Source organism: Episyrphus balteatus, chromosome 1 (genome assembly GCF_945859705.1).
Source record: "Episyrphus balteatus chromosome 1, idEpiBalt1.1, whole genome shotgun sequence".
Classification (NCBI taxonomy): Eukaryota; Metazoa; Arthropoda; class Insecta; order Diptera; family Syrphidae; genus Episyrphus; species Episyrphus balteatus.
Window position 1 is genome coordinate 105,287,617 of NC_079134.1, and position 16,988 is coordinate 105,304,604.

General features: G+C 25.0%; 1 protein-coding gene and 1 long non-coding RNA gene across 7 annotated transcripts in view; one reads left to right on the forward strand and one right to left on the reverse strand.

The window, feature by feature from the left end:
- The window catches only part of LOC129907124 (ecdysone receptor), a 493,732-nt gene that overhangs the window by 401,105 nt on the left and 75,639 nt on the right, over positions 1-16,988 (forward strand). The window lies entirely within an intron of this gene.
- LOC129907129 (uncharacterized) overlaps positions 1-16,988 on the reverse strand; it is a 118,897-nt gene that overhangs the window by 16,424 nt on the left and 85,485 nt on the right. The gene's annotated exons all lie outside the window — the stretch shown is intronic.

A 16,988-nucleotide genomic window follows, 5' to 3' on the forward strand; every position in this document is an offset into this window, starting at 1 on the left:
TGGTCACGGGAATTTGGTCACAATGAATTTATTGTTTGTTGTCAAATTCTGCTCATAATTGTACAAAATTTACATAATACCAACATTTAAATTTGTTAATTTGTTATGCTGTGCAAAGCAAAAAATAAAAAAAAAAGCGTGTGTGTAGTTATAATGTACTTTTCAGCCATAGAAATTTTGTTTAATAACACTGGTCGGCAAAAATAAAAAAAAAGTCGGGAGCAAGAACTTTGTAAGTTGATTTTAATTGACTTTAGTGTGCTGAATTCAAAACTGTTTACAGTTTTGTTCTATCACGTCTAGTTTTTGAGCTATACTCATCGTACCAACAAAAATTCTTTCCTATCTTTCTATTCCTTCTAACTAGTGCCGTGCAGTTGCATTTGAAAGACCTTAGGTCTTACAGGCATATAGTTAAATTAAAAAAAAAAAAAAAAAAAAAAAAAAAAAAATTCACTATTAAGTCTCAAAAACTAATTTTCAATGAAGTTCTTTTTGATGCTTAATCAAAAAAATGCATTTTTCCTCAATATGTTGCTTTTTAAAATCCAAATCAGAAGTCGCAAACTGGAATTTGGATTAAAAAAAACCATTCATTATGATAATATCATATCATATTATATTATTATATTATATTATACAGGGTGTCTCAAAAGTAATGGATCAAACGAAACATGCTGATTGGGAGACTTAAGGGCTCTCAGAATTTGGTAACAGGTTCATCCCAAATCCCTACGGTTTTCAATTTAATGCAATTCTTGTCAAATTTCGAAAAATCCCTACTTTGCAAAAGTATTTTGCTTCCTGCGCCCATTGTTGATTTTTTTTTTTTATTCTTTTACAAATACATTGCCAAATAATAAGGAACAATTAATTAATCAAAATATTTTTTATTCCATACGCCATTTTGCTGCAAATTAACTAACATTTTCAAGTTTTATAAAAAATCAATTTCTAACTTTTATTTGAGAAAGACACCGCAAAAAAAATTTGTTCGGTGTGAGGATGGTTTATTATTTAAAAAAGTTGCCCTGTTATTGTAGTTTTCAAAAAAGTATAAAAGTTTCCAAAGTTGCAGTTAGATCGCAAAATATTACAATTTGAATTCAACAATACAGGTTTTTTCAAAGTAAAAATACAAACAAAAATAGAGCTTTTTGTTCAAGTTCGAGAAAATGTGTTTATTTTTGGTTGTTTTTTGTTCTGAAAAACACTGTTTTGTTGAATTCAAATTGTAAAATTTTGCGGTCTAACTGCAACTTTGGAAACTTTTATACTTTTTTGAAAACTGCAATAACAGGGCAACTTTTTAAAATTATAAACCATTATCACACTGTACAATTTTTTTGCGGTGTTGCTCTCAAATAAAAGTTAGAAATTGATTTTTTATAAAACTTTAAATTGTTAGTTAATTTGCAGCGAAATGGCGAATGGAATAAAAAATATTTTGATTAATTTATTGTTCCTTATTATTTGGCAATGTTTTTGTAAAAGAATCTTAAAAAACAAAAATCAACAATGGGCGCAGCAAGCAAAATACTGTTGCAAAGTAGGGATTTTTCGATATTTCACAAGAATTGAATTAAATCGAAAACCGTAGGGATTTGGGATGAACAAGTTACCAAATTCTGAGAGCCCTTAAGTTTCCCAATCAGCATATTTCGTTTGATCCATTACTTTTGGGACACCCTGTATATATTATTATATTATATTATATTATATTATATTATATTATATTATATTATATTATATTATATTATATTATATTATATTATATTATATTATATTATATTATATTATATTATATTATATTATATTATATTATATTATATTATATTATATTATATTATATTATATTATATTATATTATATTATATTATATTATATTATATTATATTATATTATATTATATTATATTATATTATATTATATTATATTATATTATATTATATTATATTATATTATATTATATTATATTATATTATATTATATTATATTATATTATATTATATTATATTATATTATATTATATTATATTATATTATATTATATTATATTATATTATATTATATTATATTATATAATATAATATAATATAATATTATATTATATTATATTATATTATATTATATTATATTATATTATATTATATTATATTATATTATATTATATTATATTATATTATATTATATTATATTATATTATATTATATTATATTATATTATATTATATTATATTATATTATATTATATTATATTATATTATATTATATTATATTATATTATATTATATTATATTATATTATATTATATTATATAATATTATATTATATTATATTATATTATATTATATAATATAATATTATATTATATTATATTATATTATATTATATTATATTATATTATATTATATTATATTATATTATATTATATTATATTATATTATATTATATTATATTATATTATATAATATAATATAATATAATATAATATAATATTATATTATATTATATTATATTATATTATATTATATTATATTATATTATATTATATTATATTATATTATATTATATTATATTATATTATATTATATTATATTATATTATATTATATTATATTATATTATATTATATTATATTATATTATATTATATTATATTATATTATATTATATTATATTATATTATATTATATTATATTATATTATATTATATTATATTATATTATATTATATTATATTATATTATATTATATTATATTATATTATATTATATTATATTATATTATATTATATTATATTATATTATATTATATTATATTATATTATATTATATTATATTATATTATATTATATTATATTATATTATATTATATTATATTATATTATATTATATTATATTATATTATATTATATTATATTATATTATATTATATTATATTATATTATATTATATTATATTATATTATATTATATTATATTATATTATATTATATTATATTATATTATATTATATTATATTATATTATATTATATTATATTATATTATATTATATTATATTATATTATATTATATTATATTATATTATATTATATTATATTATATTATATTATATTATATTATATTATATTATATTATATTATATTATATTATATTATATTATATTATATTATATTATATTATATTATATTATATTATATTATATTATATTATATTATATTATATTATATTATATTATATTATATTATATTATATTATATTATATTATATTATATTATATTATATTATATTATATTATATTATATTATATTATATTATATTATATTATATTATATTATATTATATTATATTATATTATATTATATTATATTATATTATATTATATTATATTATATTATATTATATTATATTATATTATATTATATTATATTATATTATATTATATTATATTATATTATATTATATTATATTATATTATATTATATTATATTATATTATATTATATTATATTATATTATATTATATTATATTATATTATATTATATTATATTATATTATATTATATTATATTATATTATATTATATTATATTATATTATATTATATTATATTATATTATATTATATTATATTATATTATATTATATTATATTATATTATATTATATTATATTATATTATATTATATTATATTATATTATATTATATTATATTATATTATATTATATTATATTATATTATATTATATTATATTATATTATATTATATTATATTATATTATATTATATTATATTATATATATTATTATAATATAATAATATATATAATATAATATTATATACATATTATGTACTATTTTTTTGAGATATCATAAATTTCTTTTTCCAATATCTTTGAGAAAAAAATAATTTTGCAAAAAATGTAAATATATTTAGGACGATATAATATTGCGTTTTGAGATTGCATAAGAAAATTTCCACAAAAAAATATTTTACTGGGGTGTAATTCAACGTCAAATGTACCCAAAAAACGCGTTTTTGACCTGTTAATATTCGAGTATTTCAGAAACGTGAGGTGCCAGTGAAATTTTGACTTCGGATTCGGACTCAGCACACAAAAATCCTTAAGAAAAGTATGGTTTGGTTCTAGCTCTATTTTCATTGCCGACGAGTGTAATCAATTCACTTTTACGTTAAACAACAGGCGTGTTTTTTGGCAAAGTTATTTGCAGTATAGAATTTCCCAAATATCAACACTGAAGAAAAATTTATATGCACGCACCAAGAAAAAGGAAAATGTAAACTTATAAACTTCCTCGAAATTCTATCCGCATCTTGGCTTAGCTTCTATTCCTATCGGCAGCTGCTTGTTGTTTTTGTAATGATAACAATGATAACAATGCCAAATAAACATAACTAATGGCCTGTATGCATAAAAAATAGTAAACACTAGCAATATGAAATTAATAAGTATAAACTAGGTTTAACATGCACAAAATGTCGACAAAAAACGTTCATACTTTACAATTTTTCAAGTAAAAGCATTTACTATTTTTTATGCATATAACCCTATATCAATTAATGATTTTTCTGGTTGGCATTCTTGAAATAATCTTATCGTAAGTAGGTATATGTTCTTCAGTTAAATTACAATACCAATGGAATGAAACTATTAGGTGTTACCTTTAACATAATATGCTTTACAACAAGAAAGAACCAAAAGAATTATTAATATTGAGTCTTCCTAAACCAATCATTTATTTTGTATCTTCTACTCTGCATTAATATGCCACGCTTGGATATCAGTAGGTACCTACCATTTTTGTTTTTTGCTCTATTTTCATTGAACTGAACATTACCTCTTTAGTTTAACCAGCCGCTAGTTCCATCCGCTTCTGCATTAACAATTTTTAAATAGTGAGCTGAAATAGAAAGGCATGACAAGCGACACAATACACTGTTGAAAAAAAACGAGCTAACAAAAAAAAAACAACTTTCTCTTGTCAAAAAAAAATTACTGCACCTAGAAGAAAGTTGAAAGCAAAATTGAAGAAAGAAAGTTTACTAATACAATTTTCGTTATCATCACATTTTGTTTTTAATATTTATTCGTTCACAGAAAAAAAGCAGTTAAAGAAGTTAGTAGATACATACATATACATACACTACAAATACATTTAACGCATGCATGCACTCATGTGTCATTATGAGCTCATAGAGTAACAATGAATTAAAGACTGCAATTGGACAAAAAACCGCAAGTATTATTTTCATTCCCAGTTCACAGGATCCATTCAACGGAACATTACATAGGTACCTACATAAGTTTTTTCATTACAGTACCTAATTGTATCGAATAAAAACTCTAACCCACACAAATAAATTAAAACATAAACTTAATTTAAGTAGCTTTCAAGGAATAATTTTTTGTAATGAGTTAAATTATTTTTGATTGAACTTGATTTGGGACTCAATTATTGTGGAATTTCAGGGCTCTTTTTTTTTAATATAAATCATGATTATATCCTCTTTTTCCTTCTATTGAATTGGACCTATCCGTGAAAAAAATTTGTACGATGTGAGAATGGTTTATTATTTTAAAAAGCGGCCCTGTTATTGTAGTTTTTAAAAAAGTTTAAAAGTTTCCAAAATTGCAGTTAAATCGCAAAATATTACAATTTGAATTCAACAAAACAGGGTCGGTCTCTGCATAACTCTAAATATAAAAAGAAGATTAAATTTCCTTCAAAATATTGGGCTCAAAAAGTTTTTTCATTGAAAATTAACCGAAGAGTCAACATTCGAACATATTTTTATTTTTCCATTTTTTGCTTTACTTTTTTCGTATGTGATCTAACCTATGTATAACACTTTTTTGTTTTGATAACTCAAACTCTTCCGATAGTTAATGTATTGTTATCATTGAAACTTTTTTTTAAAATAAATTATATGTTTATTTCATTCAAAATTTGGCTTTGAGGTGAAATTTTCAACGGTAAGTTTTCAGAACGGAATATGCCAAAAAAAAAAAATATTTTTTTTTTTTTGAAAGTTACTTCGAAAATCTTGTTCAGGATGATGAAAAAAAAATTTGGTGAAAATTTGAGCCGTTAAAAAAAATTTTAAGAGGTCTATCATCGGTGTTTTTTATTTTTATACATGATATGATGTGTTACAACAGAACTCCTAGACGATCAAAATAAAAAAAATGTCTGTTTATTTTTTCTTATATAAAATTAAATTTCCTACAAAAAAGATCTTATTGAAAATTTTCGTCAGACGTATCTTCTTCACGGTTAAAGCAATTAATTTGCTGCCAGGGAACTTTTTATAGAACGTTTAAGTCCCTACAAGAAAACATCTTGCTAATTTGAAAATATTGGATTTTCAGTGAATAAGAAAATTTTGAAATTGAAAATTGATTTTTTAATTTTTTTCTCGATTTAAATCGTGAATAACTTCTTTAGAACTCAATTTAGGGAAAATTACTAGGAGACCTTTTTTGTAGACCATTAAATTTCCTATAAGAATCTGTCGTGGTTTTATTTTTCTATTCACTTATTTGCTCATCACAAAATTCCAAAGTGAAACAGTCAAATTGAAAAAACACTTCGATTTAAAAAGCTTAATTACTCGAATACGGCTCGTCTGACGAAAATTTTCAATAAGATCTTTTTTGTAGGAAATTTAATTTTATATAAGAAAAAATAAACAGAAATTTTTTTTACTTTGATCGTCTAGCAGTTCTGTTGTAAAACATCATATCATGTATAAAAATAAAAAAACACCGATGATAGACCTCTTAAAATTTTTTTTAACGGCTCAAATTTTCACCAAATTTTTTTTTCATCATCCTGAACAAGATTTTCGAAGTAACTTTCAAAAAAAAAAATATTTTTTTTTTTTGGCCCAGTCTAGTACAACGTTTTTAAACCATTATACCTGTCTACCAGAAACCATTAGAAATACAATTTTTATCTCATTCGACTCAACCACATAATCATTTTTTTATCTGAAGGTCAAACATCTAAAAATAGTAACATATAGAAGTTTATTCAGTTGTTTGCATTTTCCCAACAATTTTGCAAAATGGACTTATTCCGTTCTTAAAACTTACGATTCATATAGAGTAGAGTTGCTAGTTGCCGGCCCCTTAAGGATTTTGTCTCATAAAATAAAGCACAGAAACGTCAAATATCAACATTTTCGATTTTCGAATAATTTTTGAAGTAAAGTAGATTATTTATTTCTTTTAAGGTACAATTAAAAACAAACAAACAAATAATTGTTCGCAAAAATAATTTACTGAAGTTTTTGTTAAGTGTTTGTTTCCTAAATCCGGCCTTTGTTTCCTATTTTTTTCCCATTTAGTGTCCCATCTCCGGCCCCTGACTTTAGGTGAATAAATAAATAAATTGAATGTTTTTTATTTAAATTTTTGGTTTTTTAAGAATTAAGAAATAATTTTGAATATTAATAAGTTATAACATCAAATGAATTTGAATTTGAATTTCAAAGCTTTTTTGTGTTCTAATCTCCGGCCCCCTCAAAATTAACTTAATTCAAATCTTTTTTTTATTTAAAAACTATTTTAATTGAGAATAATATTATATTTAAGGGGTTATATCTAGTTGTAAGTGCAAAAAAAACCTTCTTTTTTGTTTATTTTTTGTGAAGAGGCATTTAATTATATAAACATAAAGAATACATATCCATATAGCAAATTTAATGAATAAAAATAATTCGCTGTGTATTTAAAAAAATATTGGTTTCCGTTATTTTTGTAGTAGATCTCCTAGACGACCTTCAAAAATAAGGTGTCTGGCAGTGAGCAAGATATCTCTGATCCAGGTCACTTAAAATAAAAAAAAACAAAAGATTCATTTTCAGGATAGATGAATGCAGGTAATGAACGAAGGAATAGTCAAAATTTTGATTTTTGACAAAATGGCGGCTTCCCAAAGAGAAAAATCGTATTTTTTCACGAAAATTTACACTTTAAATTGGCTTTAAAAATCGAATTATTGTCAAAAACCTTTTTCCTTCGTTCATTACTTGGCAAAAGTATCTAAGAAAATTGTGTCAAAATTTCAAGTCGATTACTCCAGCCATTTCGGAGAAATTTTGCTCACCGCCAGACAACTTTTTTTTGGAGGTCGTCTAGGAGATCTACTACAAAAATAACGAAACTTAATAATTTTTTTAAATATACAGCGAATTATTTTTATTCATTAAATTTGCTATATGGATATGTATTCTTTATGTTTGTATTATTAAATGCCTCTTCACAAAAAGCCACAAAAAAGGAAGGTTTTTTTTGCACTTACAACTAGATATAACCCCTCAATAAGAAAATCAACATTCCAAAGCATTAACTCGGAAACTGTTTACACAAAACACTATGAGAATGTGGAATGCATTACCCGGCTCAGTTTTTCCCTCCCATTTTAATGTCCAGAGCTTTAAAACTAATGTGCATCGGTTTCTCCTTATAAACCCTTCCCTCTTTTCCTTACGCTCGCACTGTGTTGATACATATTAAGGGTACCCAAAACCCCTTTAGTTCGCGCAGATTATAAAAAGAAAAAAATTACGAAAGTAAGTTTTGGCAGTAAAATTATAAAAAAACCTTACCTGATGGGATCACGGCACAAAATGTTATTTTTTTGAAGAACACTGACGTTAGTCAGTCAGAATAATAAGAATATTATAACTTTGGAGAGACATTTAAAAGAACAGCATAAAAAAAAATTTGGAATAAATCCTACGAAATAACTTGTTATAACAATTTTTGTGAAAGGTGGCCAACTACTGGAGACGGCCGGAATTAGGCAACTCTACCCCATGTGCCTATAAAAATAATAAATAAATGTACCAACATCTAACAGTAGCTATTTATGTAAATTATTTATTGTTTAATATAGGTTGCTTCTTAAGCCTCAACTGTTTGCCTTAAATGCTTCAAATAGATACGAGAATGAAAACAATATAGGTACCTCACCTACTATGTACTTGTACTGTACATATAAGCAAGGCAAGTGTATATTTTTAGCTTGTACGAAACAATTTAAACAAATAAAATTAGCTACTGCACATGAACCCCTCGTTCAAGGTCTTGTATTTTCTCTTTCAGCTAATTTCTTTCGAATAAGTTAAATATATTTCGAGATCGTGCACTGTGCATTGACTTATTGCACACACTTGTACAATTTAGCAAAGACCATTAAACTCATTATCATCGTGATCTATAGCGAAAAAAATAACATTTTTTTTAAATGAAATAATATTACTTTTTGCTGAAACATTTGAGTATTTATATTTCTCTACTCTGTCTCTTATTTACTTACACAAACGTAAATTTATATGGAATTTATGTCGTATTAATATAGAATCAAATAAACGTTCACATTGCTGTCATTGGAAAATTCTTTAGCACTTTATTTTTGAGAGAGCGGTAAACGATTAAACTATGTCAGTAGTGTGAAGTATAAATGCAGTCTCTTTATTGTCCTCATTTTTATTTCGATGAATTTCGACATACTACATACATGACAAGGTTCGAAATATTATCTCTCCTGGTATTTTTGTCCCGTATTTTTAAAAACGAATAAGTGGAATAAGAAGTAAGTAAATAAAATAACGCATGTGTTTTTATAGAACCAATGAATTGTTGTTGATACGTCTTTAATTTGAGTTTATGATTAGATAAAAGAAAATCGTCATTTAAATAAATAAACTAGAAAATGTACCATTAACCCTAAATAATAATATTAACAGAAATTTAAAATGTGTTTTGTTGTGTGGGTAATTTACTTTATTAACTTGTTATAATTAAATACAAACACATACATACATTGAAGAAATAAAAAAAAGAACGTGATGGTGGTCATGGTTGGCATCAGCGCAGCGCAGCGACGGGTTCAGTATACTTTACGACATTTTAAGGTTAAAAAGAAATAATATGTTTATTGTTCTTATGGCCCTTTTAAATATTTATCAGGTTTTTACATCCTAAATTGACGTTTGTCCCATACAAAAAACGTCATTTAAAATTTTAAAGAGCCTTTTAAATGTTTATGAAATCGGTCATTAGTTTTATAACTAAGAAGTGCGTTGGTTTTTTATTTTTACTGAGTAAATTTTTTTTTGTTGATGTGGAGTAAATTGTTCCACTGTGAGCCAAGTCTCACAATGAACCTTTCCAATGTTCTCCTTCTAATTGCAAAAGAGAATAAAATGCACGACTGGGTCGCACGTACTTGGTCTTACGTGAAATTTGCCTAGAGTGTTAAAGCTCTTTGCTTTATAATAACAAAGTAATCATTAAAAAGGAAGTCTAATAAATAATAAGGTAGGTATGCCATTACTTTTCTTGTATAAGAAAGAATTTTTGGATTTTTTTATTTTTAATTTATAGGAGCCGTTTTTGAACAAAATAATTTTTTTATACCTACAAAAAAAAAGTGGTAGTCTGTAAAGTCGATTTGCGGACTTTAATTTTATTTGATAACGTCATAAGAAAACAGGTTGATTTAAATGATTTAAAAAATATTTTTTTATATCATATCATACAATAAATAGCTTAATATAAAATGTAGGTATTTATTTATTTACAGTGAATACATGGAAACTATTAATTTTTATGAATCCAAACATTTTTGTAGAATAAAGCAACAAAAAAACTACTTTTTATTTTGTTTAATTTTTCGACTATTTTTTTGTATACAAATTTATAAAACAATGATAGATACTATTTCATAGCAAATTTAAAATTGATACTTTTTTTTAAGGCCAATTGTATTTTACACAAAAAAAGCGAAAAAAATAACTTTTTTCTTTTCTCATTTATTTTTACTTGCGTATAGGTAATATACATTAGACTGGGCCAAAAAAATAAAATATTTTTTTTTTTGAAAGTTACTTTGAAAATCTTGTTCAGGATGATGAAAAAAAAATTTGGTGAAAATTTGAGCCGTTAAAAATAATTTTAAGAGGTCTATCATCGGTGTTTTTTATTTTTATACATGATATGATGTGTTACAACAGAACTGCTAGACGATCAAAGTAAAAAAAATTTCTGTTCATTTTTTCTTATATAAAATTAAATTTCCTACAAAAAAGATCTTATTGAAAATTTTCGTCAGACGAGCCGTATTCGAGTAATTAAGCTTTTTAAATCGAAGTGTTTTTTCAATTTGACTGTTTCACTTTGGAATTTTGTGATGAGCAAATAAGTGAATAGAAAAATAAACCAAGACAGATTCTTATAATAAATTTAATTCTCTACAAAAAAGGTCTCCTAGTAATTTTCCCTAAATTGAGTTCTGAAGAAGTTATTCACGATTTAAATCGAGAAAAAAATTAAAAAATCAATTTTTAAATCGTGAATAACTTCTTCAGAACTCAATTTAGGGAAAATTACTATGAGACCTTTTTTGTAGAGGATTAAATTTCCTATAAGAATCTGTCATGGTTTTATTTTTCTATAGGTAATATACATTAGACTGGGCCAAAAAAATAAAATATTTTTTTTTTTGAAAGTTACTTCGAAAATCTTGTTCAGTATGATGAAAAAAAAAATTGGTGAAAATTTGAGCCGTTAAAAATAATTTTAAGAGGTCTATCATCGGTGTTTTTTTTATACATTAAAGAAAACATTTTTCCATGGCATTACGATGATAGAGATTGCCAAAAAGGGGGTCCCAGAAGTCCGTCTGTCAGTCTATCAGCCTGTCAGTCTGTCAGTATGTCAGTCTGTCTGTCTGTAAACGAAGCTACAGCCTAAACGGATGAACCGATTGATGTCAAACTTGGTAGAGCGGTTTTTGGAATTCATTTTTTTCTGACCAAAAATAACGGTACTTGTCATATACCGGTTTTAGTAAAATTGAAATTTATCGAAAACGGCTCCAACGATTTTGTTAAAAAATTTAAAATGTAAGTTTTAATAACAAAAATTTGTTTTGAAAATCATTATTAACGGTACCTGCCATGGAACCGTTTTTTAAAATCCGATTTACTCCGAAACTACTTATTCGATTTCAACGAAACTTTTTGCAAAAAAGCAGTTATCTAATTTTAATATACCCAAGAAAAATAAAATTTTTAAAAAAATAATTTTTGGATTTTTAAAAAATAAATCAATCAATAAAGGTAAAAATCAAATTTTCGAAAACGGGACATTGAATTTTTTTGAAATTTTGTTTTTAGATGTTGATCAGTGATTTCTACAAAATGGCGTGCCAATTTTATTTTGAAACTTTTTTTCCAAAAATTATTTATAAAAAATTAGTTTTTTAAAAAACGGCTCTAACGATTTGGAATTTTTTTTCTAAAAATGCACCTTAATATACAAAAATAAAACTGCATAGGTACTTGTTTTGGAGAGCAATTTGATTTCAGATTTTGTTTTATTCTTTTAAAAAACAAATTTTATGTTTTTTTTTAATTTTTTTGTTTTTATACAGATACCTAACATTTCCCAATTTTCTATATAAAAAGTATTTAAAATTTAAGCAACTTAAACTCTAAGAGCAAGTTCGTGCGACCCAGTTGTGCATTTTATTTTTATATAAAAAGCATTCAAGCATCAAAAAGCCTACACTTCTCTTCTAAAGAAGAATTCATATTCCAATCTTAAAGTTTTGTGAAAACTATAAAAATGATTTTTTGAAATCACACATTTTTCATGAACAACATGCAGTCAATGTTTTTATATAAAAACCTACTATACATTTTATACCATTTGAATGCTTATTACTTCAAAATAGTCAACTCAATCTTTTCTGTTCAACATATATAAAAAGAGTTAGAATTTTTTTTATTTTATACTACGAAAAATCGATTTCTAGACACCTCTAGAATATACTCACCAAAATGAGTTCTTTATATTAATGGGAAAGTCCTCCGCTTCGCAATTTTCTATTTTTAAATCAATATTCTACAAAAAATAAATCATTTTTTTATAAATCCACTTTTAAGCAAATTTCTTTACATATTCCTGTAGGAAATTAAACGCTCCACAAAAAAGTTTTTTTTTTGTTTATCTAATAGTTTAAGAGTGGGTGTCCCCGAATGACGAACTCAGACTTCATGTAAATGAGTTTGTGTGTATTAGTGACCTTTCTTCGCCATACATCTCTCACGTTCAACGTCATCTCAACTCAGTTCTCTCTCGGTATCTTTATTTGCATTCTCTTTCCCTTTCTAGAGAACCAAAGTCATAAAATTAAAGTCTATTTAGGTAGAAAAAACAAATCAGCATCAAGGAAATAGCAAAAAAAAGGGTTGCAAGCCTTGCAAGTGTATATTGCGGTTTTGCTTTGCGCAACAGAATGCCTGTCTTTCCAAATTTTGTTTTCATAGAAAAAAATATATCCATACAGTTGCTCAGAAGAATACCTAACATGCAACATCATAAATTTATGAAAGAGATAAATAAACCAGTTTAAAAAAAAAAAAAACAAGAATACAAAAAAAAACTCGTTTATCCTATTCCATATACCTACCACGCAACACCAGATACCATACATTGCAAACGTGCGAGAGATCCATTTCCTGTATCCTCTCATTTTCGCGAAAAAAATACAACAACACTTTGCATGCACTTAGCCTGGCGCCAATCCTTTTTTATGGAAAAACCTATGTACAAACAATATGTAGAATGCAGATACCTAAGTTCATCTTATTCTTTATACCACCAAACAACCACTCGACAGAGCGAGTGCGAGAGATCATGTAGAAACAAAATAGAAGATAATAAAGAGAGAGATACAACTAGCGCCAGCGGAATTTGTTTGAACTACAAATTCCAATACATACGCATTCCATGAATTTCTGAGGAAAAAATGGAAAGTAGGCTCTTTTTCAAAAATTAATTGTAAGAAAACTATTATAGCAATTCTTATTTTCTAACTTGATATTGATAGAAAAAATAATGAAAAAAAATAAAAAAAATATAACAAAAAATCTAAAAATTCTGGTTTCATAGTACAGTTTATTGTTTTTGGGACTACTTAAAAAGCGATTGGAGGGTTACAAAATAATATTTTCCAACAAAATATAGTTTTACTCCATAGTCCATAAACTAAGCTTTTAAATAAAATAAAAATCAAAATCATACTTTGAAAAACAAAGAAATTAAACCACTTTTTTTCTTTAAAGTTAAGAAAAAATGACTTTTTAGTATTTTTTTGTTGTTTAAGACCTTAAAACTTAATATAAATTTCTTAAACTAATCAATGTGTTAGTATTTGAGTTGAAGTACTTATTTCTTTTTATTTCGATGAATTTTATCAATAATTCCAGAAGTTATACATGTTCAAACATTGTAACATAAGGAAAAATAGCTTCAGTTTCGATTAATTTTTTTCTATGAAAAATACATTTTTAGTTTTTCAAAATAGTTTTACTCCGTAGTTTGATTCAACCTCAATCCAAAATAGAAATAAAAAAAATAAAAATTTTAGTCTAACTAAGAAACAAACCAATGTCTTTCAGGTCGTTCTAAAAGAACGAAAATTTTATCATGTTTTGTTCTCTCTTAATTACAAGTGCACAAATTTGGAAATTGTGGGGATGAAGATATTTAGCTTTGTTTATTATCTAAATAATAAAATTTATTTCATTCAATTATCTTTAAAAATGTAAAAGTTATTCACCGATTTGTAAACGATAACCCGATTTTTACGTGGTCCACTCAGCCTTAAAAGATATCTTAGATCCAAATATAGAGACATTTTTTAAAAATTCGTTTTTTGTTCTTAATCTTGTAACAAATTGAAAAATTATAATAATCAAACGGACATGACATATTCTTGTAGGAAACAGAGTGCTCCACAAAAAAGGTCTTGTATGCTTTTTTCATTAATCTAACCATTTGAAAGAGATATTCGAGGTCAAAGTTAAATTTCCCTGTCCTCTGGCATTGAAGTCTCCGGCCAATAGGATATCTCCCTCGGCTTGTTTTAGAAAATCTTCTAAATATTCCAGTTTTGTTCGCAACTCTTCGATTCTTTCGTTAGGAGTGAGGTACATGCTAACTACTCAGCCTTGCACTTTTCATCCATGCGAAGCCTCTTTCTTCCCCTTTTCTCTCAATGAGGAATTTTTTCGTGTCAGGGATTCAAACTGCAGCAGTTCTGAGCAGATCCGGTATACAGTTTGGTCCATCTTTATCACTTGCTTTCCTAAGGTAGTTTCCTGTGCCCGGCACGTGGTTCCGGGGTGGTGCTTTTTCCAGGTCGGCACAGAGGCGACGGATTTTTGCAGTCCTTCATTTTGTGTTCCTTCTCTCCACAGTTGATGCAGAGTACTTGGCACTTTCTGTCCAAGTTGGAGCAGGACGATTGTTTATGGCCATATCCAAAGTATTAGCGCCTTTAAAATTCAATTCGTCTTTGGATTCGACATTGAACCCATCCAATTTCTATCAGCATATCTGCTCTTACACTTATTTGGATAATGGCCATCTTAAGCTACCTTCTATTTTTGTCGGTGATCGCTACCTTGATATTTTTCCGAGTTTCTTTTCAACAGCTTCCTCGACTTCTTCCACAGTTGTCAACTCGTCCAGGTCCCTTATTTTGATAGCCACTTTCGGTTTGAGGTTTTGAACACTGCCTAATGTGGACTTAAGGGATTCACCGGAGGCTTTTTTGTCTCCATTTTTTTGCTCCGATTTCTAGAAGCATATGTCCAGATTTTGTTTGAATGGGTGATGGCAACTGTCTAAGATAGTAACTTTATAAGATTTTAAGTTATTTTTTTCCGGGTAAAAATCATGTGATTTTAATTAAACTAAACCACTAAGAAAGTTTTCGGATGTTTTAATTTGAGTTTTTTTAAGAGATTGATTTTCAGATAATTCTTACTCAGTTTAGAAAAGGAGTTTAAATTAACAACCATATAACCACAAAATATTATTTTTTTTTGTATGAAATAGCGTGAAAATAGGTCTTAAAGTGTGTTTTACTTATTTGGCACTTTTTGGACTTTGTTTCCAAAATTTTTGATTTTTTTTTAAAGAATATGAAGTATGAATCCTTAATCTAAGATCAAACACCTTTTTGACATGAATTAAGTTAAATTTTTAGCTTATATTTTTAGTTCTAAAATTTTTTTACATTGTTAGTTAGTTAGTTAGTTAAATAGTTACTTAGTTAAATAGTTACTTAGTTAAATAGTTAGCTAGTTAGTTAGTTAGTTAGCTAGCTAGTTAGTTAGTTAGTTAGTTTAGTTAGTTAGTTAGTTAGCTAGCAAGTTAGTTAGTTAGTTAGTTAGTTAGTTAGTTAGTTAGTTAGTTAGTTAGTTAGTTAGTTAGTTAGTTAGTTAGTTAGTTAGTTTGTTAGTTAGTTAGTTAGTTAATTAGTTAGCTAGTTAGTTAGTTAGTTAGTTAGTTAGTTAGTTAGTTAGTTAGTTAGTTAGCTAGTAAGTTAGTTAGTTAGTTAGTTAGTTAGTTAGTTAGTTAGTTAGTTAGTTAGTTAGTTAGTTAGTTAGTTAGTTAGTTAGATAGTTAGTTAGTTAGTTAGTTAGTTAGTTAGTTAGTTAGTTAGTTAGTTAGTTAGTTAGTTAGTTAGTTAGTTAGTTAGTTAGTTAGTTAGTTAGTTAGTTAGTTAGTTAGTTAGTTAGTTAGTTAGTTAGTTAGTTAGTTAGTTAGTTAGTTAGTTAGTTAGTTAGCTAGTAAGTTAGTTAGTTAGTTAGTTAGTTAGTTAGTTAGTTAGTTAGTTAGTTAGTTAGTTAGTTAGTTAGTTAGTTAGTTAGTTAGTTAGTTAGTTAGTTAGTTAGTTAGTTAGTTAGTTAGTTAGTTAGTTAGTTAGTTAGTTAGTTAGTTAGTTAGTTAGTTAGTTAGTTAGTTAGTTAGTTAGTTAGTTAGTTAGTTAGCTAGTTAGTAAGTTAGTTAGTTAGTTAGTTAGTTAGTTAGTTAGTTAGTTAGTTAGTTAGTTAGTTAGTTAGTTAGTTAGTTAGTTAGTTAGTTAGTTAGTTAGTTAGTTAGTT